General features: G+C 38.0%; 1 long non-coding RNA gene across 1 annotated transcript in view; it reads left to right on the top strand.

Moving 5' to 3' along the window:
- The first annotated feature begins 22,062 nt into the window (after nt 1-22,062).
- The window catches only part of LOC122539024, an 8,951-nt gene continuing 6,507 nt past the window's right edge, over nt 22,063-24,506 (top strand). Inside the window, exon 1 of the long non-coding RNA XR_006308971.1 lies at nt 22,063-24,506. This exon is cut by the window's right edge and continues 606 nt beyond it. This is a non-coding gene — a long non-coding RNA (uncharacterized LOC122539024).

Below are 24,506 nucleotides of genomic sequence, written 5' to 3'. Positions count from 1 at the left end.
TTCGTTCTGCGGCGTGAGCACTGACCGTACACGGAATACCACAAAACGTACGGTTGTCCGGAGGTAAATTCAGCCCATCGTGTTCCCCGAGGCATGCACCGACGGATTTCCCCTCTTTGTATCCTCTGGCCACCTGTGTGTTTCGACACCCGTCCACAGAATTATGCTTGTGGGAACGAACGACGAAGGGGTTTGGTTTGGCTCGGTTTGAAACTGAAAATTCACTTTGCACGATCAGAGATTAAGAAATTATTCGATAATATTGAAGTATGTTAAAAGCCAATCTTTTGTTTTGCAAACAAAATTTTTACCTCTCTGATTTAATTATTATTTCTGGTATTATTTGACACCTTCCAGGCGGGATTTCCAGGTTTGAAATGACAGCTGCTATTGTAAGAAATATGTATCATTTGTGAGAACTATCATTGTGAAAATTTGATAAATAATACTATTTTAACGCCTAGATCAATCGAATTTGTCTGAAATACGACTTGACTTTAGACTCTTGTTTCCTACAAGTGCTTAAAAAATACGGATATTCTTCGGACAAAAACATAACTATTTACAAATCTATTTATTTTAATTAATATATAAATTACGCAAGATATTTTCATTTATTCATTTACATTAATAATTGCAGGCGACCAAGATCAAGTATGTGAATGTGTTAACGATACTTTCCTTCGCAATTGCAAACCTGTTGTATGCATTTCAAAATCTTTTTTCACTATTTGATATATTTTATCCTCTCGAATTTCAAGTCGTTTCCATTCACCTAGCGATAAATGTATAAATCGGTCGCATCAATGACTATGTTCGAGCAAAGATAATTTTTTAAAAAACGGAAATAAAAGTTTCGAAAAGGGACGAGCGTTCGCGCAGTAAAGCGAAGAAAATTACGAACGCACGTGCAGGATACATCACGAGATTCCATTTCACGTAAAACCAGTTTGATTCCTCGAACTATGAATTTTCCTGTTTTATCGTGGGCAGATGTTATCGACGAACAGGATAACTTACCAACATTTCCTTATCCGTGGCGTGCATTTAATGAGGAAACAGCCCGCCGAAACCCGCTGTATCTCGTTTTACGACGCGTCCCTAACGCATACAGACGATGGTTATCATTTTCCCCAACGTTATTGATGCCGTTCTGCGGTATCGAGGTACCGAAACCAGGTACCTACCACGTGCCTACTTACCGTGAGATCAGTTCATTGACCCAGCCAGTGGTATTTCTTCAATTGCGTTTAGATGTCGCTCACTGTAGATGTTGCGCGCTTCTCGAGTCGATCTCGATTTGAAGAGAAGTTGAATAATATTTAATACGATATAATTTAAACAGTTAAATGTACCTGCGGATCGTTTCTTAAACTCGGACTTTAATTGTATTAATTATATTAAAAGAATTGTTCACGTGCTTCTTTTTTTTTTTTTTTTTTTTTTTTTTTTTTTGGTATTTAACCACTTGCGCTGGCAACTGATTGCGGACCATAACGAGCGACCGAACCGTACACAATAATTCGTCGCTTTCTTTCCTTTTGAACTCGTCGGTATGACATCACTATCGAATAGAAATTACTGAGAAGTGATAAATTTATTATTTGCTATTATTATTCTGTTTTACTTAAATATACTTAAATATAATTTTGGAACAAAAGATTCTCGATGTGCGTGAAAAGGTTAACACACCTAGAAGAAGAAATACACTTGGATCGATAGAAGGAAATGTAACGATCCAACTTCGAAAGAAATCGGTATTTTTCAGTTTTTACCTAGAAAATAACTCGAACAATAGCCACGTGTGAGCAGAGAAAATAAATTCTCTTCCGTAGCGTCGCGAGAAGATAGAAAAGAATGGAAGAAAATGTAGAGGGGGCAGAATACTTTGGTGTTGGTTGCTAGTTCAATTGCTCGTTAATGGATCGTATTCTTCGGTGACTCAGAGGATCGGACCTCACGATCGCGCCACGTACGTATACACGTACGTGAGTGGCTCCAAGATAGCGAGCAGATTTTATTTAAAGGAGACAGGTCTTTCTTCTCGTAGGGCTCGTTCCCTGCTCAGGCGTTTTACGTGATGTTACTGCGGGAGCTTCCTCTCCCGGGTCGAAAAGTACATACACGTGCATGTGAATTCCAAGAGGACTGACCTTTCGTACTCCTTCATGTACTCCGAGGATGAAGTAACTGTACGTGATTTTTATTTTGTACAGTGTTCACAATGGATATCCCACTGTATCCTCGCGTGTGTACGTACGCTTATTCGTCTCGAAAGCTGGATACCCGGATTCTACAATGTCGTTCAGTCCCTCTCTTCAGTCCTGGAATTCACTTCGACACGATAACAATTTAACAAATTTTCCACTTGCTCGTTTCTATTTTATTTATAAGAAAATATATATTTTTTTTATTCTGTTAAAATCAGCTGCAAGCTATTTGTCTCTTAAGGGGGCAGTGTGGCGGGATTAAAAATTACGAATACTTTGGAGAGCTAGTAAAAAAAAAAAAAACTATATATTTGATTAACATGAGTTTTCGTGGTTTATTTTAACACACTATGAACTGTAAAAAGCAACATTAAAAAAGAGAAAAAAAGAGGGCTGACATCCTTTTACATAAGTTTTTTTTACATTACCTATCGGTGTGCATGATTCCAACCAAACAGGATTAGTTGCAACAAAAAGGCAAAAGTAGTTCGAAAGTAAACAATATTCTCTAGAGATTGACGATAGAATCCAACATTTTCATTTTTGCGAAAATTATGAAAATAGCAGCTATTTATTTTTGATGTATCGAATTTATGCGTTTTTTGCTTATATTTTTCGAAATTGTTAAAAATTAAAACATGTTCGATAGTCAATCCCTAGTAAATGTTACACTAAAGATACGTACCAAGTTTCACAGTAATTAGTTGGTTAGATTCCGAGATATCTTGCACACCGTTTCTAAAAATCTAGTTTCGAGAAAAACGCGTTGAAAGTTTTAGAACGTCATTTTTCATATGTATCCTTTACTTACTTTTTTTACTTATGTATCGCGGCTTACAGTTCTTACAATTCACGACTAAATTGAATCCAAGCCCCCTAATATTCGATTCATCAAAAGTAATATTTGAACCACACGATTGACACTTTATAATATTGCTTAAAGTTGTAAACAGTGATACAAATTCAATTATTCTGTATCCACGGATTTATTATTATACCCCAGAATAAGTCGTTTTTAAAGGCTAGGACCATATTTCTAAGACTTTAAACTACTATTTAAAACAAAAAAAAAATCGATGTTTTTAAAATTTTACACTGTCCTGACCCTTTCAAGAAATTTCAATCCTTGTTTATCTAAATTGTTTATTATCGCTTGCTACGTGCAGTGAAATTTCCCTGTAGATAGTTCGATATATGTACGTGTTAAATTTCCGATTCTTTTGAAACGTTATGTGACGTAATCGCTGAAGTACGTGAGATGACAGATTTTACATAATGCCCGCTCTGTCCAATTTCAACAGTCGGAACCGGTTGCAATTTTTTCGTAATTTTTTAGCAACGAATCGCAGCGATCGTCCCAGTTTTGAAAGAAAATATTCATTCGTCGCGCGAACGGATTCAATTCACCACATCGTGAACTAAATTTCAACGCGGGCAACTTTGTATCACCGAATAACCGGTGGTTGTATCGTTCAATACGTCATTTGGTTCTAATGAAGCTATCTGCAACGTTGGCTAAACGCCAGCAAACAGTGCTGGACGTGATCATGCTTGAGGAGCTCGAATTAACTGTCGTGCTAATGAACGATTTATCTGTTGCAAAAATCTTATCAGACTGGAGCGCGTACAAGTGAAATGTTTTTCATGCTCGTATTCTACCGCGCTACGCAAATTGGCATTTACTAAGAGCTACGCAAATATGGAGTTTGTGTGCAACGTTGCAACGTGTGTGAAAGTGTAAAACGGTATGGAAATTGTATTTTCGATCGGCAGTTCTCAAATGCACAAATTGTAAAGTGGCCGGGGAAAGAGCAATTGTTTATAACCCTTCTACAACAATGAGATAACCGAAGGTCTTTCGTTTCACTGGAGTTGCTTGCTCCGTACTAAACGGCGAAATAAATTCTTACATCGCGTCATCGAGTTATCGCGTATCAACGACAAGCATAATTATATGCATATGTTTCAAGTAGTATATACGTATTCTTTTTTTTTCCCCCTTTCACTTCTACTATCTGATTTTTTTTTTTTTTTTACGATAATCCGACAGATAGCAACGCGATCCTCGAAATCGTGAAATCCAACTCGTAGACCTTGGTGACTCTTGTCACGGAATGTGAAGAAAGTATCCGAGAAATTCAATGATACTCACCTAGAGAAGAAACTCGTCCCCGTGGGTGGAATACGAATGAGACGTCAAGGATGATCCAAAGAAAAAAGATGTTCAAGGTCTTTCTTGGCCGCCTCTAGGATCTCATTGATAGGAAACGAATTTGAAGCGTTAATTGTCATTGAGCGATGGACAAATTTGATAATTTATCACGACGAGGTGTATCTATACGTATACTCCCGTCATTTTAAATCTCATCTTTTTCACGTCCTGTCCTTCTGTCAAGAACTTGAGGAAGATAAAGTCTAGGAATGAACACGTTGTGATTTGTCAAAAATCAACGAGTTTCGTTGCAGAAAGTGTACCGTTCTAAATCTCTTGTGGTGCCGCTTTTAACCACTTGCGCTGGCAACTGGTTCGCGGACCATAACGAGTGACCGAACCGTATACAATAATTCGTCGTTTTCATTTTGAATTCGTCGGTACGATATCAGTGGATAGAAATTACTGAGAAGTAGTAAATTTATTATTTGTTTTGCCTATTCTGTTTTACTTAAATATATAATTTTACTTATTGTAACATGTTAATATATTAATCTTTAGTGTGTTTATTGTTAAATTATATTACAGATTAAAGCTGTGTTAACTTTTGAATAAAATAAAATTTTCTACAGTGTCAAAAAACGACATTATTATAGATATCCTTAACCACTTTGGCTGGCAACTGATTGCGGACCATAACGAGTGACCGAACCGTATACAATAATTCGTCGCTTTCGTTTTGAACTCGTTGGTACGATATCACTGGATAGAAATTACTGAGAAGTAACAAATGTAATATTTATTTCGCCTATTTTGTTTTACTTAAATATATAATTTTACTTATTGTAACATGTTGTGCTATAATATATAACGTAACCTATATTATGCCTAATATAACCTACATTCTAGTTAAATACATTGACGTTTAGTGTGTTTATTGTTAAATTATATTACAAATTAAAGTTTAACTTTTAAATAAAATAAAAATTTTCTACAGTGTCAGAAAACGATATTGTTATAGGTATTCTTAATCACTTGCGCTGGCAACTGATTGCGCACCATAACGAGCGACCAAACCGTATACAATAATTCGTCGCTTTCATTTTGAACTCATCGGTATGATATTACTGGATAGAAATTACTGAGAAGTAACAAATTTATTATTTATTTCGCCTATTTTGTTTTACTTAAATATATAATTTTGCTTATTGTAACATGTTATGCTATAATATATAATATGTTATAACATAACCTATGTTATGCCTAATATAACCTATATTCTAGTTAAATACATTGACGTTTAGTGTGTTTATTGTTAAATTATATTACAGATTAAAGTTTAACTTTTAAATAAAATAAAAATTTTCTACAGTGTCAGAAAACGATATTGTTATAGGTATCCTTAATCACTTGCGCTGGCAACTGATTGCGGACCATAACGAGCGACCAAACCGTATACAATGATTCGTCGCTTTCGTTTTGAACTCGTCGTGAATAGAAATTAACAAGTAATAAACGTATCGTTTGTTCCGCCTGGGTTACATTTAAATATATACTTAAAACTGAGAAAATGTTGCAATTTGGGACAAGAAAGTTCTCGACGTGTGTGGCACGTCATTCCAGCGCAAGAGGTTGAATTGACATTTAAAGATCACGAGCGTATCGATCGAGCGAGTGACGAATAATCAAGGGACGAAGGGAATCGCATGTTGCCAGAAAGTACATACTTGCACGTGTATCGTACTTATCTCGTCTGAGTCGATCGATTCATCGAGAGGTCAGAGATGGGATTAAAGTTTCGAAACGCAGGAGACGCGGCAGCTTCGTGTGCAGCTGTGAACGCTGCTGTGAATCCGCCCCTGGCGCCACGGTGTGTGCCGTGGAGATGTGCCACGGTGTGCGGTTGTTGGTTGCCGGCCGATGCCCAGTCTCCGGTCTCCGGTCTCCAGTCTGGCTGCAGCTGCGAACCGGTTATATACTTTCATCTGGCAGTCTTAGCACGGTCCCTTAAAAGAGAATCCGATGACTATAGTCCGGAGCGTACACGCGAGCGACAGAGAGGAGACACGGCAGAGTGGAGGAGAGAGGGAGGTTTAATACCTGTACGAAGGCACGCTTATGCATTGGAAGAAAGGACGTCGGGCGTCGTTTTTCTTTTTCTCTTTTTTTTTCTCTCTTTTTTTTTCTTTTTTCGTCCGACCAGCTACTCCTTCTGGATGTACCCAACCGGCTCTTTTTGGTAACGTTCATCTTTCGCATCTTCCTTCTTTTTTTCTTCTTGTCTCGCTCACGCACGCAGGCTCGAACACACAAAAATTCGCGAAACCGGATAAATGGGAAATGGGCGAGAAAACGAACGAACTCTGGATAGTTTCGAATTCTGCTACTGACTAATTGACGATACTTTCGTCGAATCGAGACGAAACTGATACGTGTCCAGAGATGCGTGTACGTCCGATGGAATCGGCAATCTCAGCGAGTTGACTTACGGAGAAAGCTGTTGATAACGAGCTGTATGAATGTACGTATCTTCTCGGACCTCTACGAACGAGAATTCTTGACGTTCTTGTTTCAATATGTAGCGATCGCGCATCAAGAGATCTTTTAGCTGTCGGATTGTACACTTTAAATGTAGCGGAAAGCAAGTTCAACCTCTTAGTTGTGAATGACGAGGTACACGAAGAATTTTCGTCACTCGACAATTTTTTGTATAACGACGAGTGTACTGGTCATGCGAGGAAAGTAATTGCAATTTGTTGCTTGGATTAAATTTCTTGTGGAAAATAAATAAAACGTGTTTGTAAATTTTGGACGTTTTAGAATATTTTGAAACTGGGCTTGATCAGTTCGTTGTATACATGATTGGTAAAATTTATAGATAAAATGATTAATTCATGTATTAAATATAAAATTTTTAATTTTTAGTTGGTTGTTAAAAATTTTATGATTGGTATTTAGATAGAATAATAAATTAATAGATACTATACTATAAATTTATGTCATCAGTATAAAATTTAATTAGGTATGTATATATATATATATATATATATATATATATATATATATATATATAATTAATTTATTGTCAAATTTATATATTAAATATAAAATTTTTAATTTTTTGCTTTGCTATGACTGCTTGTGTACGCTATCTTGCGACTGTATTGTGTGAAAGTCAATCTGTGTACATACTGGAAACATCATCTTCTACACATTATAATAAAAATAATGAAAAATTAACGCGTGTAAACTTCCTACTGGAGCATATTGAAATTTGACGAACTTTTCTTCTGCACAGAAACGAGAGAATTATCAGCTTGAATAAATTCAGAAACAATCGTTTGACGATTATTAACTGATTACTCGCAGCTACTGAAAAGTAGCGAGAACGTAATGAAAGCAAAGTGAAAGGAGGGAGTGAAAGAGAATGAGCCAAAGCGATTTTGGGCAATGTTGGCCAGTCATGAAATTTCACGAAACGAACTCGCCGCGATAAACGCGTGCAAAGTAACGTTATGAGCGAACGAAAGACACGAGAATGCACGTCGACGCATTAGCATGCTCGCTTGCGGAGATAATCGTGCGTGGTGCTTCTCGGCTCGTTATGTTTAATGGCCGACGCGAGCCGAACGAGCTTGACCCACGACGATGAAGATGAAGATGAAGATGAAGACGAAAAGAACCAGCGGATCATCGTTGCATCAACGTCTCATTGTCAGAGAAACGGGCGGATTAACGTCACTTTGGCTTTCGAACGATCGATAGACGATAAATTCCGACGCGTGAATTCAATTCTCTTCGCGAGTCGCAAGGAGAAAGTCGATGTGAAGTAAGAAACACCGAGATCACTCGATACTCAAGAAGTGTGAAGGCCATACTCGAAATACTGTGAAAGCTACAACTCTCGAATGTCTGACGTAGATCGTCTTCATCTACTTAGAGTGTAAGTTAGTCGACTTTCAGTCTGTATTGTCGTGACGGTGTCGATCACTGATCATGAAATTATAGTATAGGAAAGCATAGGAGATTAGTAACTACTCTTATTGAGTGAATATTGCCTCCCCAATATGTTTCGCACTGAATAGAAATTAAATTGATAAAAGATTTTATTAGATTGCAACGGCGCTGGGGGTTCTTGCTTTAATCTCGATCTTCAGAGTGTGAATTTTAAACGTATCTTTAATTAATGAAATCGCTGCGATGTATACTATGAACATGTAATGACTTAAAAATTAAAAATGATGAATTTTAAGTTTTCTAACGAAGAAAAAAAATATATATATATATACGATTTGTACAAAAAAAAAATATATATATATATATATATGTATATACGGTTGTTCATAATGATTAATAAAATAAGAGGGATGACTGTGTAATGAAAAATTAAAAAACGACAAAAAATATATATATATACAATTTGTACATAATGATTATCTTCGTTATCTTGCTTTTTCAACATCTTATATTCATATAATATATACCTACATAAAATATATAATAATATAATATAATACATATCTATAATATAATATAATATAATATAATATAATATAATATATATAATATATACCTATATATAGTCATTCATTTTTAGAACTTTACAATATACGAAAGTCAGAATATACTGAAATCAACTACAAATTTGCGTACGAAACATGTCTAAACAATGAATATGAAAGAGGATCTGCAAACTAGCCTTTCATGTGTCAATCTAGCCTTTGCCAAGTCAATAGACTATGCGTGTACGTATCTATAGCTCAAACATAATGTACATACATACATAATTAAACTGTATTTGGATAATCGAAATTCGAACGATCGACGTTTCGGGGCAACCGACGTCCCGTTGTACATATTTCCAATCAAACTGGACAATGCTCAATGATATTCAACAAGAGAAATGTTCAACGATATGCCTAATCGTTTTCAAACCAAAGCAAACGAAAAATGAAAAATCGGATTTGAAAGAGTAGCGCGTTGAACGTTAACCACTTGCGCTGGCAACTGATTGCGGACCATAACGAGTGGCCAAACCGTATACAATAATTCGTTGGTTTTCTTTTTGAACTTGTCGATATCACTGGTTAGAAATTATTGAGAAGTAACAAATTTATTATTTGTTTTGCTTATTTTACTTATAATATATTAATATACTTAAAATTGTAATATGTATATAACAATTTTAAGTATATTAATATATTATAAGTATAATAGACAAATATATATATATATATATATTACAATTTTAAGTATATTAATATATTATAAGTAAAATAGGCAAAACAAATAATAAATTTATTACTTCTCAATAATTATATATTTAAAAACTGAGAAAATATTACAATTTTGGGGCAAAAAATTCTCGACGTGCGGTGGCAAGAGGTTGTACGCGAATGTAAGGGATAGACGGATTCGCGCGGCAATTCAGGAAGCACTGGATCCGAGCATGAGGCGACGCGCAAACGAAAGGAACTGCGCTACGGTAGGGCACGGGGCAGCATGCTGAGAGAGAACAGTTGGAAGAGGTGAGTGTCGCCCAGGTGCCTGACCGGCCTTTGCCGAACTCACCTCTGCCTCCTCTCTGTGCCACAGCCTCTCCTCTCCAGAGGAGTGAGAGAGGACACGCTCCACCAAACTGTGGGTTCTCGCCCGCTTTCCGGCTTCGTCACCCCGTCTTTCTCTGGCCAGCTTCGTCCTAACCTCCGAACGAGCTCTCCTCCGCTCTATACTCTCCTCTTATCCGTGCCATTGGCCATTAGCGATTGCTACGTCCACGTAGCTATCGTCAGGCCCCCGGTAGCAGTAATGGTAAAAATCTCTTACGGTGCTGCCGGGCCCAGTCGCGTTTCGTCGCGCGCCTCCTCCGTCTCGCCAGAATCTTTTGCCCACCTTCGATTCCTTTGCTCCGACCTCCTCCGTCGCCACCACCACCGTGATTCAGCCGGTTACGTCGAACCGCTCTCGACCTTCCGTCTGTCGGATCTACGGTCCTGATAACCCGGACACCGGCCGGCCAGTTCACCGATCCGAGCTGCCACCAGTTCGGCTCGTGCCTCCGATCGCGACGACGACGGCGACGCCATCGCGTTCGGCTACCGATCGCCGCCGATTCTCATCGCGATCGCGCGCCACCTCGCTCGACGACTTTGGGGCTGTGTTTTGCGAGCAATCCGCTCTTCTTCTTGCCTCTCGCTTCGCCGCGATTCTTGGATTCGCGATTGCCGGCTTGATGGAAATTGTCGCTACGACGACCTTCTTCTTCCTCTTACTCGGCCATTACGATCTTTCTGTCGCGCTCGCAAATTACACTCTGCGTAGCTCTTGAGATTTCACGATGTGATCAAAAGAGAGAGAGAGAGAAAGTGTCAATCGCGCGAGATACTTCGATTTGTATACGAACGCTCCAGGTACGCCTTCCGAATCGATAAATGCGATTCCTGACGATTTCTTCTAATCGGATCGTTGATCGTTTAGAATACCTTTGAAGAAGAAAAAGAAAAAACAAGAAACTTTGAGGATCGACGACACTTCCCGTGGAAATATCGATGATTCGACTGACCTGGAAATGCAGTGGCTCTTGTCGATTGGTATTTCTTGGCTGTGGACAAAGGCGGCGACCTTGAGAATTGAATAATTTGACTGGTTTAAAAGCATTCCCCGCTCCTGAGACCGTTCCCTCTCGATCGATGGTTGCCAACGCTCGAAGGAAGGATTGAAATTTCCTCCTCGGTTAACGTTACGTTCCGCGTTACCAAGTGATCTGAAATCGAGTTTAACATTCGTCTCATTGTGTCAGTTTTGTACAGTTTTTTACTCGTAATCTGAACACCTCTCGTTTTCGAATCGTAAACAGTTGAACCTCTTAGCTGTTGTGTCGCTTTCGAAAGTGTTTGTTCACATTGTGTCGCTGGAACGACGCTGGATGACAATCATACTCGTCCAACACAGAGTATGTGCAGCTGCTAAAATTGTAAAATTGAATTAAATTCTAAGAGAATAACACTAGTCTTTTCTTTTTTTTTTTGAGAAATCAATAATTTTATTAGTGGCAAGAAATATCTAGAAATGATGTAGAAAGTCAAGTCAAGATATTCTAAAAATGTCTAGAATTTGCAAATGTTTCACTGTTTGTTTGTACAAAAAATTCAATTTTTAAGTAAAAAATTATAATTATACTTTTCTCGTCGTTGCACAAGAAAATTGCCATTTCTTCGTAACAAGTGTACTCGTTCTTCGCAGCCAAGAGGTTAAATCGCTAGTTAGGTTTAGGTTAGCTAAATCTAGGTTAGACAATGAAAATATACAAATCTTGTTCGGCGTATTTCCAATATCTGTCGTCAAAATTCAGTTTACTATTTGCTGGCTAACGCGCAATTTACGCAGCCTCGAAATTGCTGTCTAAGGATAATGCGCAATGATAAGAAACGTGCACGTCAGTGCATCGTTATATTATAATAATTACGTTTCATCTTTCAACGTCACGTTTGAAGTTTAACCCTTTTGAACTCGATTTGTTTCCAACGTCGTCCACTTGTATTTATTTCAAGGTAAATTGGACGAATTGATGTACTAAAATTCACTGCTATTATAATGTAATTTGTGTTTTATATGTTTTTCTTTTTTTTGATAAACGGTTAGAAAACTTAGCAATATACTGTAATTATAGTATAATTTAATAATATTTATTACCATTATAATAATATAATTTAATAATATTTATACATATTTATAATGATATAACATTATATAGTATAATTTAATAATATTTATTACCATTATTATTTTTTACAATCTTTTGTGATAAAACTCAGTAAATGATTATTGTTGAGCGTGATCTCGAAGGTCAAACAGTTTTATGGCAATGCTACGAGTTCAAAGGGTCAACAGTTCTGTCTTCCCGATTTTGAATTTTCATCGTTCCAATATTGTCGTTTCTCGATCAGATTAGCTCTTTTGTTTCGTAACTATGAACTGACGTTGAAAAAGTCAAACAGTTAAATATTTGCGCAGGGTACACGAAGCGTCGCGAGATGATCGGAGAACAAAGTGAAGCAACGTGAGGAAAGTGAGTTTGAAAAATGCCGCGTGAAACACGAGATCAGAAACGTCGGTGAAGCGGTGCGAGTAATTTCGAACGTCGTTGGGGGAAAAAGTGCAAGAAGCTCGATGAAGCCGATGAAGTGTTGCTCAACGCGCGCAGAAAAAGTTGTTGAACAACGCGCGTTCACTTCGCGACTTACGTGACCCAGAGTTCTCTTTTGTGAAAACTAACCGGAAACATTGGCGACCAGATGGGAAGTGATGTCTACCTATTATGGCAGAACCGTTCTCCAAAAGATTCGTTACTGCTAAGGTAACGCTCGTCGACGCTTGTCTCCTCTTTGCCTTGTTTCTGTTTACTTTTCTTTTTTCTTCTTTCATGAAACACAAAATACGATTGAGATATTAGGTTAGCCGATAAGTCCGTGAGGTTCTTTTTCCGACAGTCGTAGGCGTTGTAAAACGTGAGTAACTACAGTTCAATCTGTTCATCCGGAGATCAGTTCATCCGTTTGACAGATATGAAGACATTATTATAGAAATGTGCTATAATATTTTATGATTATTTTATTATTTTATAATTTTATAATTTTGTAATTTTGTAATTTTATAATTTTATAATTTTGTAATTTTGTAATTTTATAATTTTATAATTTTATAATTATTATAAACTATTTTATAATTTTATAATTTTATAATTATTATAAACTATTTTATAATTTTATAATTTTATAATTTTATAATTATAATAACTATTTATAATTATAATAAATTATAATAAAATTTTATAATTATAATAAATTATAATAAAATGTTATAATTATAATAACTATTTCATAATTTTATAATTTTATAATTATTATAACTATTTTATAATTTTATAATTTTATAATTATTATAATTATTTTATAATTTTATAATTATTATGATTCTTTTATAATTGTATTTTAATATAATATACATTTAGTACATGTAAGAAATTTAGTTTAAATAATAATTAATTTAGTATAAGTAAATAATATACACGCTTGTATTTCTCAGGACATTTATAAATAATATATATTTTTATGTTCCTCAAAATATTGTATTATCAAGCTGTATAGAGATCAAGATATATATCTCAAGTTTATTTATTGTTAAATTAATTTTTTTAAAACATTTATTTATATTTCAATGTCTTATCTTTTATCTACCATAAAACTGATATATTGAAATATACTGAAATTTGACATTTCGAGCTTACTTTTTTAAAAAAAGTTGTGAGCAAGTTGACCAAGCGTGAGTTGTCCATTGTGAATCACCTAGAAAGATAAACGCGACAAAATGTAGCGTAACCAAAATACATTATTGAATGCAAATTGTCGTTCAGTACGAAAAAAAGAAAAAATAAGTTTCATATTATTTGCTTAGAAAAAAAAAAAAAAAAAAAAATACCAAAGGACTTATCGGCCAATCCAATAACAATTTGATACTGTCAGAAATTACGCGGAATACTCTGTCTCTGAAAATCTAAATCCCGACGATTTGAAAGAAGAACTAACGCGTTCGATCGATGTTTTCAATGGCAGCGCCACCGCCTGGTTATAATTCTCTTGGTCTGTCGTTCGCAATTAAAAGGGAACTGGTACTCGACTGGGTGCCCACCGGTTACGAAATATCACGAATCTGGCATTGACGTATACGAAGCTTTTAGTTGCCTACGGTTATACGTTCGAGACCTTTTAAGTGCAGGTCCCGGCGAGTATGTAATTTTCATGTACGATTCCCCATCCCCCCCCCCCCCCCCCTTCCTCTTCGCTCGCCCCTTGCCTTTCCTTTCTTCTTCTTCCAAATGGTCCCGGCGAAACGATCGAGCACATGCACGCCAGCACATGCTCGTCCATTTACGCTTAAGTTTGCGCATTTATACGAAACGAGCGCGTGCACACGCACACATGCGCGCACGCAACACATGTGCAGGTACGTCTGCAAATTCAATGGATCGGTACGTACATCGGGGTACTGGAAAGGTCTTCTTTCTTTCTTGCTTGCTTGCTTGCTTCCAAATTCTTCTCGTTACCCGTTGTTATAAAATCGAAAGAGAGTAAACTTGGGGATTTATCTGACAGCCAAATTAATTCAGATAGACAGTTTTCCTTTCTCCTACTTTCTCCAAGTAGCTCTATCGTTCGGCGCGCAATTTGAAACTATCCTTCGGCATCCAGCAATTTTCGAAATATATTTCATTTAAATCGTTTCTTAAATCAGAGGGCAAGGTCTCTTAACCCTTTGGCTTAATTAAGAATATTACTACATGCACAGAATTACCATTTTTCATGGAGAATTAAGCGATTTACAAAACTAATGAAATTATTTTTTTCTTGACGTTTAAGTGTAAAAATCTTACCTTTTACTGGTGTGTGTATATTATGTTGTGTGATGTTTGAGGTTTCATGTGAAATTAAAAATTTTTACGTTTGTGGTATATCTCATATCAAAGCAGTCTGGAATATGCAATGCAACAAGACATTCTCTTATTCTTTGCCTTGCATACCACACACATTCTTTGAGGTTTCTGTTCTTTCGGAATGGCTCTTACAAAATGTTCTGAACCCTGAAAAAAAAAAGAAACTTTTCGGCTACGGCGGAACCTAGTACGTCATTTTCCTTGCCGATTCTGCAAAGCTTGACGTATATGTCACGTCAATGTAAGTCAATGGGTTAAAGAGAGAGTCTCGTTTAGTTTTTAAATTTCATTTCGGTGGAGTATTTACAGTAATATGGATGAAATTACATTAGAACGTCGACCATTCGAATTTTCAGTATCCGAATATAGCCTAATTATTCACGTACACGTTTCAACTATATTTATTTATTTATTTATTCATTTTTCACGAGTAAAAGAAAAAGAATAGCCATTAGTGCAAAAGTGATACAATTATAAAAATTTTAAATTCATTTTTCACGAGTAAAAGAATAGCCATTAGTGCAAAAGTGATACAATTATAAAAATTTTAAATGTAATGAGATATGAAGACTGAGTGAAAAATTACAAGAGGAGATACTAGATAATGAGCGTTGAAATGATTGATTAAAAACATCGATCGAACAATGTGCATTATTAGCGTGACTAAATATACGATTATATACGTCGAGCAAGGTTTATATTTTGGAACACGTAACCTTGCCTCTAATCGCCATTTTTTAAGTATTCATTTCATTTATACCATTTCACACTGTACCACGAAAATACCAGCAAAGGGAAAACAGCATCGCTGAAATTGAAAGATGAATGAAATATTATTAAATTTAGAGAAAGGTACGTAGAATTTAGTCGGAATCGATGTTGTTCGAATTTCAAACTATCTTGAATAATAAGAGAAATTTTCATCTGTGTGTAGAAGCTTGAAAATCGAGTTGCGTGTATAAATGGATCTCGTATTTAATTCAAGAGAAAACTCTTGAAACAAATTTCACCAGATGAAGGGGCGATGAAAATTGTACAGCATCTATTTTTGATTATCAGACACGGTTCGATTTTCGATTCGAAGTCGATTTATGACACTTTGATCATAAATTTGATTCCTCCAGCTCGGTTATCCGAGCGAATTTCTCTCCCAATCGACGTTCTACCTCGTTCAGCAACTGGAATAATGAAAATAATGGGCCATTCTTTATCGCATTCCGCGTATCGTATTATTTTAATCGTTATTGCTTTCGTTTGGCTGGCGGCCGCGCCAAGTTGTTCGGCTGTTCGAAAAGGGAACCGTGAACCGCGGAACCAGATGCGTATGTTTAATTGCTTGTTGCATGCAACCGTTCGCGTGCAAACTGCAGTTACACTTAGGCAGAATCGCCTCGATCCTGGTATCAAAGCGGTTTAGAATTAACCGTTAAGTGCAATCAGCAATTGCAACGGTTTTCGATATCTCATTTCCATCGAGAGAGAAAGAGAGAGAGAGAGAGAGAGAGAGAACAAGAGAGTAGTACTGCAGAGAGACAGTTTAATTTTTTGTTCAACGAGATCTTTGAACGAAGTAGTAGGTGATCCCTTTGAAACAGTTCGCGTGCCTGTACAGCAACAGCGAAAAATACTAAATCGTGAATGAAATTAATTTGCAAATTTACAGAAAAAAAGGAAGCTGGAACGTACTAATTCCTTGCCCTCCAGACATTCATTATTATAATTGCGTCACGTGCAAGGTGACTTGTACTTTCTAATTTTCAAAATAGGGAATTTAATTGTTTCGTCTTTTTTCAAACCGAAAGAGAGAGATCGTAATTAGTACCATTAGTGATTTGATATTTCAAGGGAAGGGGTTAAGAAGCTAAACACGAGTCAACGGAACAGATCTGTTTGGAAACTGTTCGACAAAGAGAAACATCGAAACGGCCGTCTTTGCGCATTTTTTTCTCATTTTTTGCAATAACCCGTCTTTTCGCCAACCAGGAAGTGAAAAGAGGAGAAAGAAACGTTGCAGCACTTTTATTGTGTTAAGTCGAAGTCATTGACTTGAGCGAAAGCTCTTCCTCGCCCACACGAGCTCCACGCTGTGCGTGCAAACGAGGATTGTGTCCCTCCGCCGTTTTGTTTCATGCTGCAAAGCTCTTTCTTTCTTTTTTTTTTTTTTCTTTTCTTTTCTGCCGTTGCAACCCGGCAAGATTGATAACTCATCGCCTGCACATTCTCACGTTCAATAAGTTTGTACCTTGCAGTTCGTGCATATCGTACCGAGTCTTTGCCACGAGTGGTAACCCACGTAATTAATAACCTTTAATTCGCGATGCGTGTACACAAAACGATTGTATTTGCTTTCCGATTTAAAAAAAAGGTATTTACGCAAACGCGGAGATCGACAAATCTCAGAGTATACTTGAAATGAGAATTTCAACGAAGGGAGAAGTGCAAACAGGATTAATTACTGGAACGCTCTTTGAAGCCGCTTTAGGATCGCTTTCAACATTAATCTTGCGAATTAATATTTCCAAAGTTCGTTTCGCCGTTCGTTTGTAAATCTGCAACAAATACAACGTGAAATATTTAAAAATTCCGAGATATCTTCGCTTGTGATATAAATGGTTTTCTCTCTGTAATTATCTGAGGCCGCTTTCAGACGTGTGTATTTCTCATCAACCTTGCAAATTAATATTTCCAATTTCCGAAGTTCGTTTATAAATTTGCAGCTTTGAAATACTTAAAAATTCCGAGATATTCTCTCTTATAATATTTACAGAAATAAACTTTATAATTATTGGAACGTTCCGCTTCGACAGTTTGATAATACCGATCGTGCAAATTAATAACCTCGAGGTTTGTCGCTCGTTTATAACACTCTTTTGCAACTCTGGAATATTTAAACATTCCGAGATATCTCTTAACGTTAATTTTCACTCCTTAATCAACGCGCATTTGCTTATCTTTTTCGCACTTTCACCAGCAAACACTACAGTTAATAATCGTGAATGCTTTCGAAGTGAAACGAAACGCGATTATCCTTCAAATTTTACTTCCAAACGGTCGCGCGTGCTCATTTAAGATAATTTATTTTTCAAGCGAAGCTTACATCACGATCGTAAAATATTCGCGATTGCCTGTATGCGAATCCACGAAGCATCGAGGGAGAAATTTCTACGAGAGAAATTTTTGCAAAATTCGAGACGTAATTCACGAGGCATGCATCATGCGTGTGCGTGCGGCGGGGCACGACCCGGTTCTTCCTTTTTTTTTTTTTTTTTTTTTTTCGGGACGTAAACGTTCTTACGCTGCAACTCTTCGCTCTCTTCTTCAACTTCAAAGACCGTGCTTTTGCACGGTAAATCTCGCTGCATCCGCCGCGCCGCGGGGAATGCAATTGATTTCACCCGTTGAGTTAAACGAGAGACGTTCGGCCGTGGCGTGCGTGCTATAGTTATCGCGCGGCTCGATCTCCCGTAAGTTTCGAGAAAAACGAAAGAGCTTTCCCTCTTGGAATTCTCTGTTGACGATAACAGGAGAGCAAACTATCGACACCTCTAGTTGCACCTGAGTATGTTGTAGCCTCTTGCGCTCGCGTGACCTCGCGGAAAAGTAAAATGTCTCCAAGTGCAAGGTCTGAGGAATCTTGCGTCGTGAAATATCAGTATATAACACAATGTGGTTTGCCTTGTTTAACAAAATGTATCGATTCGTTGCTGAAATTGAAGCATGAAACTAAATCTGCAGCAGGAGTAATATTCATTTATTTAGTTTCATTTTTATAACATGATTTTACCATCTTTAAAATTACTGAGAAATTTCAATGTAATAACAACAAATTTTTTAAAGTCTGAGGAATCTTACGTCGTGAAATGTTAATAACACAATGGTAGTTTGTAACTTTTGCAAAATGTATCGATTCGTTGCTGAAATTGAAGCATGAAACTAAATCTGCAGCAGGAGTAATATTCATTTATTTAGTTTCACTTTTATAACATGATTTTATCATCTTTAAAATTACTGAGAAATTTCAATGTAATAACGACAAATTTTTTAAAGTCTGAGGAATCTTACGTCGTGAAATGTTAATAACACAATGGTAGTTTGTAACTTTTGCAAAATGTATCGATTCGTTGCTGAAATTGAAGCATGAAACTAAATCTGCCGCAGGAGTAATATTCATTTATTTAGTTTCACTTTTATAACATGATTTTATCATCTTTAAAATTACTGAGAAATTTCAATGTAATAACGACAAATTTTTTAAAGTCTGAGGAATCTTACGTCGTGAAATGTTAATAACACAATGGTAGTTTGTAACTTTTGCAAAATGTATCGATTCGTTGCTGAAATTGAAGCAAGAAACTAAATCTGCCGCAGGAGTAATATTCATTTATTTAGTTTCATTTTTATAACATGATTTTACCATCTTTAAAGTTACTGAAAATTTTCAATGTAATAACGACAAATTTTTTAAAGTCTGAGGAATCTTACGTCGTGAAATGTTAATAACACAATGGTAGTTTGTAACTTTTGCAAAATGTATCGATTCGTTGCTGAAATTGAAGCAGGAGATTTACAAAATGTTTACGAGGTGAATTTAATACTACAGTATCTTTACAATTACTGAAATATTTTGATATAATGCTAACAAATTTTTTAAATCATTTATATATGATTTCGAAATGAACACTTGTAAAAGAAATAATTATCATCCACGAAACGTATGAAATAAAGAGAAATTTAGATATCACTATTGCGTTTAAAATGAACTTGAACAAGGACGTCCAATTAAGCGTGATTATGCTTTGTATTCGTGTGAAAATCTACAAATTACGAGAATTCAATGACTCTATTACTCTGTGATTGTTTATCGACTTTTAAATTTGCAATCTCGACATTGTGATATTCACAAAAGGAGTAATTTTCATCCATAAAAAAACGTGATGGAAGAATCTAGATACTCCTGTTACGTTTGAAATACTTGGACAAGGACAATTAAGTGTGATCAGGCGAGTTTTTTTTTTTTTTTTTTTTTTTTTGTACAATTCGTGTAAAAATCTACAAATTATGGGAATAGCCATTTTTTCCCTCCCGCGAGCTTCACGGTCTTCTGGCTGTCTGATAAAGCAATTTTCGTGAAATTTTTATCATCGCTGTGTGACCATTGTTGCGTTTATGCCTCGTTGAGGAGTATTCGCCATTATTCCAGTAATTCCCGACATACGAAATGCACATTGTTCTTGTACAATGTCCGCGTAATTTAACACTCCTCGATAAGCATCGTTGAGAATAAAGGCCGGTCTCGAACCATTCAACTATTTCAGTTACGTAAATGTTCCTTTTTCCTTGCTGCTTTCTCCTATTGTGTTCGAACGGAGGCAATTTTTTTTTTTACTTTCCGCTCCATCATCTTTTTTTGTAACAGACGTATCACGATGAAACTCGAAGGTTGCTACAAGCTTGTCGAACGTAGCAATTATTTGTAAAAAAAAAAGGAAAACAAAAATTGCAATCGTTTTACAATTAATTATCGTCGATTGATTGTAATTCTGACTCTATACACTTTGCATCTCGTCAATGCATGAAATTTTAATTTTAATAAAAGGTTGCGTAAAATGTTCTACCGTCTATTGTGTAGTACAAGTTTGTCAAAACTTTGTTTTACTTTTCAATTTTTACAACTGATCAACGATTATGTTATTCTTCTAAATAAAATAAATTGAACGTACACGATGCACGTACACGGTGAAAAATGATTAAAGAAAAAGAGTAACACTGAAACTACCGACGACTAAAGTATAATATTTGTAGCAAAGAAATTAAAGTGCAAGGTGCAAGGAAAAAACGCAAGCTTCTATTAAAATATTTTATTAAAAATCACCAGCATCTGAAAATACTGTTATAAATGTATAAAGTTTCCATGGAATGTTATAAATTGGCCATTTTGACCATTTTGCTAATTTCAGTGTCAAGTCGACAGTAACATTAGTTACACATTATATATTATTACAATATTATCTCGTATATATTATTGCACGTTATTATATATCATTACGTATTATTATATATAGAGTACAGTAACGTCTCTCGATGCGGCGAAATGAGATTATAATCCCGAAAACGAGTGTTACTCGATTTACGAGACGGGACAATTTACGAGATGAAATATCACTGTTTCTCGTTGCTCTTTTATTGTTACGCTTTATTACCACGTAGCTGACACAAGTGCGTTCGTCTTGCCGCCCTCTCTGCGGTTTCTTGCAACATTGACTTACGAGCGCACGTATTAGAAATCGATCAAGCCCACAGGTACCGGATGTCGTAAAAACCCGGTCGTCGTTAGAGACGCGTGAAAATGTCACGTTGGCCAAATCTGAGATCGAAATACCGATATATTTCAAGATTTTTGTCGGTATCTGAGCTAGTAATAACGTAACACAACCGCTTTTTCATCAGACATTATTTCCTACCGCTACTTCGTGTCAATACTGAAATTTATACCATTCTATTCAAAGAAGAGCGCAGTGTATTAAATATATAGTTTTCGCTTTTACGTATGGAAATGTGTGAAAAAAGAATATTCGATGGATGCTCATTTTATTTGCGAGTTATTGCATCGAATTAATGATGTATCATTTGCACAATTGTCCCGTAAGTCAGAGTTCGGCTAACTGGCGGGCCCCTGCCCCTACTTTCTTCATCGCTAACATAGTGGAAGGGATAGCGCTAGCGATCAGGAAAGTAGGGTGATGGGCCGCCAGTTAGCCGCCTCTGTCGCAAGTTACGATATATTAAAATATACTTCAATGGTGAAAAAAGGAGTTCAACGCTAATTTGGGTACAAGAAACAGCTGAAACTGTACTGGCTAATTACTAGTTTACCACTCCTATTCTTTTACGTTTTTGATTTCAATTTGACTATGAAATTCAGAGCTCGAACAGAGAAAACTGAAAGAAAAAAAAGAGAGAGAGAGAGAGAGAGAGACGAAAATTGAGAAATTTCCCGGTTCGGAGCAAGAGTTCGGTGTCGGAGTTTGGCCGTAGACACGGCGCAAAGAAGGTGGGAGTAAAGGGGGCCCCGGAGCCCCAGGAAAGTAGGATGATTGAAGCCGGCGATGGTGGGAGTCACGGGAGCCCGGACGGGGACGACCTTGCTGCGTGTGTGTGACCGTGTGTGCGCCGCGAACGGCTGACACACGAGCACCGGGTACTCTCTCGGAGTCTCGAGTCTCGAGGATCTCGGGGCAAGACGGTGTGGACCCGCCGACTGTCCCCATAGTACTCCGCAGAGGCGGCCCTGCGCAACAGCACCGGCCCGATCCGGCCGCCAGTGTCTTATTACGCACGTTGCGGCACTTACCGCACGCGAGGCTTTCGACGTGCACACGCGTGCTCTCTCTCACTCTCTCTCTCTCCTCTCTCTCTCGCTCGTCGAACACGAACGCGGAACGCGTCACACTCGCTGCTCACGCGCGTTTTTCCGCGATGCACGCGCGACGCGACGCGCCGCGTGAACTTCTCCGCGGGTGAACGTTCGAAGGTCGTTCGTCGACGCGACTTCCCCCCGCGAGTCTGTGTCCCCGGGACGTGGAAAGCCCGATTCTCCTTGTCTTGTCACTCGAGATCGGGACAGTCGGATCGATCTCTCGCCGCCTGCCTCCGACAGAAATCGAACGTCTCGATAGCAGATCGAATCTGATTTGATGGTAGATCGCATTACAATGGGAGGATTGTAGATTCTACGGAAGAAGACGCGTTGATTACACGGGTGTCAATTGTAAGAATCTTCTTCTGATCGTCTTTGGAATTGTAAACAGCCTTCGGTCGCCTCCACCACCAGAGAGAACGTACGGACCACGAATCCAACACGTCGAAGACGGCGCACGCCCGTTTCAATACGTCCGATCCGTGCGTAGTTGATGAAAGAGCGCGGGGTTATTTTCCCATCGGACGACGAGTGGATGAAAGGCGTCATTATGCAAATGATGGCACTTGGAGATTGACGGACAGGGTTGCTTGCTTGTCCTCCGACAATGCACGCGTGCGCCGGTATTTCTGGACAGGAGTAGGACAATCAAACGACGGCTCGCGCACGGCTGATGAAAGGATCGGTTGATCTTGATTAATGGTGCTGGGATTAAGTGCGTGTAACTTGATCGACGGGGGATTCCTTCATTCGGCCAAGTGACGAAATATATTATTACCTGGTGTTTGTGTGCGCGCGCGCGTGTATGTACGCGCGTGTAGGTGTGTGTGTGTGTGTATGTGTACGCGGTGAAACTGACAGCTGGAATTGTTCCGCGCGCCAGAGTCCGTGCATGCCTGACGGGATTTCTTGATAAGTGGATAATTAAGCCTTATTGGCGAACGCTTAAAGAAGCAATTACTTCGTCTTAATTAGTCGCCGTGTAACCCCGTGATTTCGTCCGACAGGAAAATTCGTACGACCTTAGTCGCGAAAGTGGAATTGACAATGTGAGACTCCGAAATAAAGAGCTTGCATTCGTACAGCTAACGTGAATAACCGGCGTGCTGTTTTGCGTAATCAATGAGGAATGTCAAAGTTCGACGATGACTGTATATTCGCTCGATAAATCGTACGAAACGAAAGATTGATTTCTTGCGCTTCGAAATGGGACACGATCTCCTTAAAACACACTGAAACACGTGTCGTTAGAATCAATTAACCATTATTGGCTTGTGACGACGATTTCTATTTAATGCACGTCTCATCTCGAGACAAGGTAACGAAACAACGATCAGTTAAAAAGCCAACTGAGAGGAGAGCGAGATAAAATTTCGAGAGAAGTCACCACGATCGAGGTAATCGACAATCTATCGAGAAGAGAATTTGTCGCTACGTTCCGGAGATTACGGCCGAGTTCGAGATTGAAACTGCGTCCTCGCGAGAAATTTTCAAAGAGGATCAGGACAACGTTGTTATTAATATCGCCCCGAAATCGCGATCGAACCAGCCGGCGTAATTAAAGCGCGTACCCGTAATCCGATGGAGCTCGCGCAACGCTCATACTTAATTAGATGAATGATAATTAATTAGACCGGCCAAGTGTCCGGGCGATCGAACGAGTGTCGATTAATTAAAACGGATCGCGCGAATATTTGCTTTCCGCGCGAACAAATCGCCGTTCTCCGGCTGTGCGCGCGTCGCGATTGTACTCGTTAACAGTGGATACGTTGTTCGAAGATAATATACTTTAATATACTTGATACTTGCCTCGTAGAATATAAAAACAGAGATTCTAATCGAAAAAGAACGCGACAGCGCGTCTCTACATCGCCGATGGTAGAAGATCCAGAGCCCTCGTCGCAAAATGTATCGGGGTCAGTCTGGATGCCATTCACGTTTCGCGCAACGATCCGGCGATCTTGCGTTGAGATTCTTCGTCACGACTCCCACGACGTCCGCTGAGAACACGAAAATGTCAACAGTCGCAACGTGACCGAGTTCGGCAAAACGCGACCGTGCCGGAGGGGGAATGCAATTCCATCCGCGATAAAACGTGGAACAGATTCACTTGGAAACGGAGCGCGTGAACTTTCTCTCTCCCTCGGATAACGCATCTAGCCGGGGACAATTCGGAGCGTGCCGGCTGTGGCGTCCGGCGTTTTCGATTTTATTTCGCTGCTCGCGGCGCGTAATTCT

Source organism: Frieseomelitta varia, unplaced genomic scaffold, assembly GCF_011392965.1.
Source record: "Frieseomelitta varia isolate USP_RPSP 00005682 unplaced genomic scaffold, Fvar_1.2 scaffold_188, whole genome shotgun sequence".
In the NCBI taxonomy this organism is placed as follows: Eukaryota; Metazoa; Arthropoda; class Insecta; order Hymenoptera; family Apidae; genus Frieseomelitta; species Frieseomelitta varia.
Note: the sequence above shows the minus strand (reverse complement) of the source record. Positions and strands in the feature narration are given on the sequence as shown.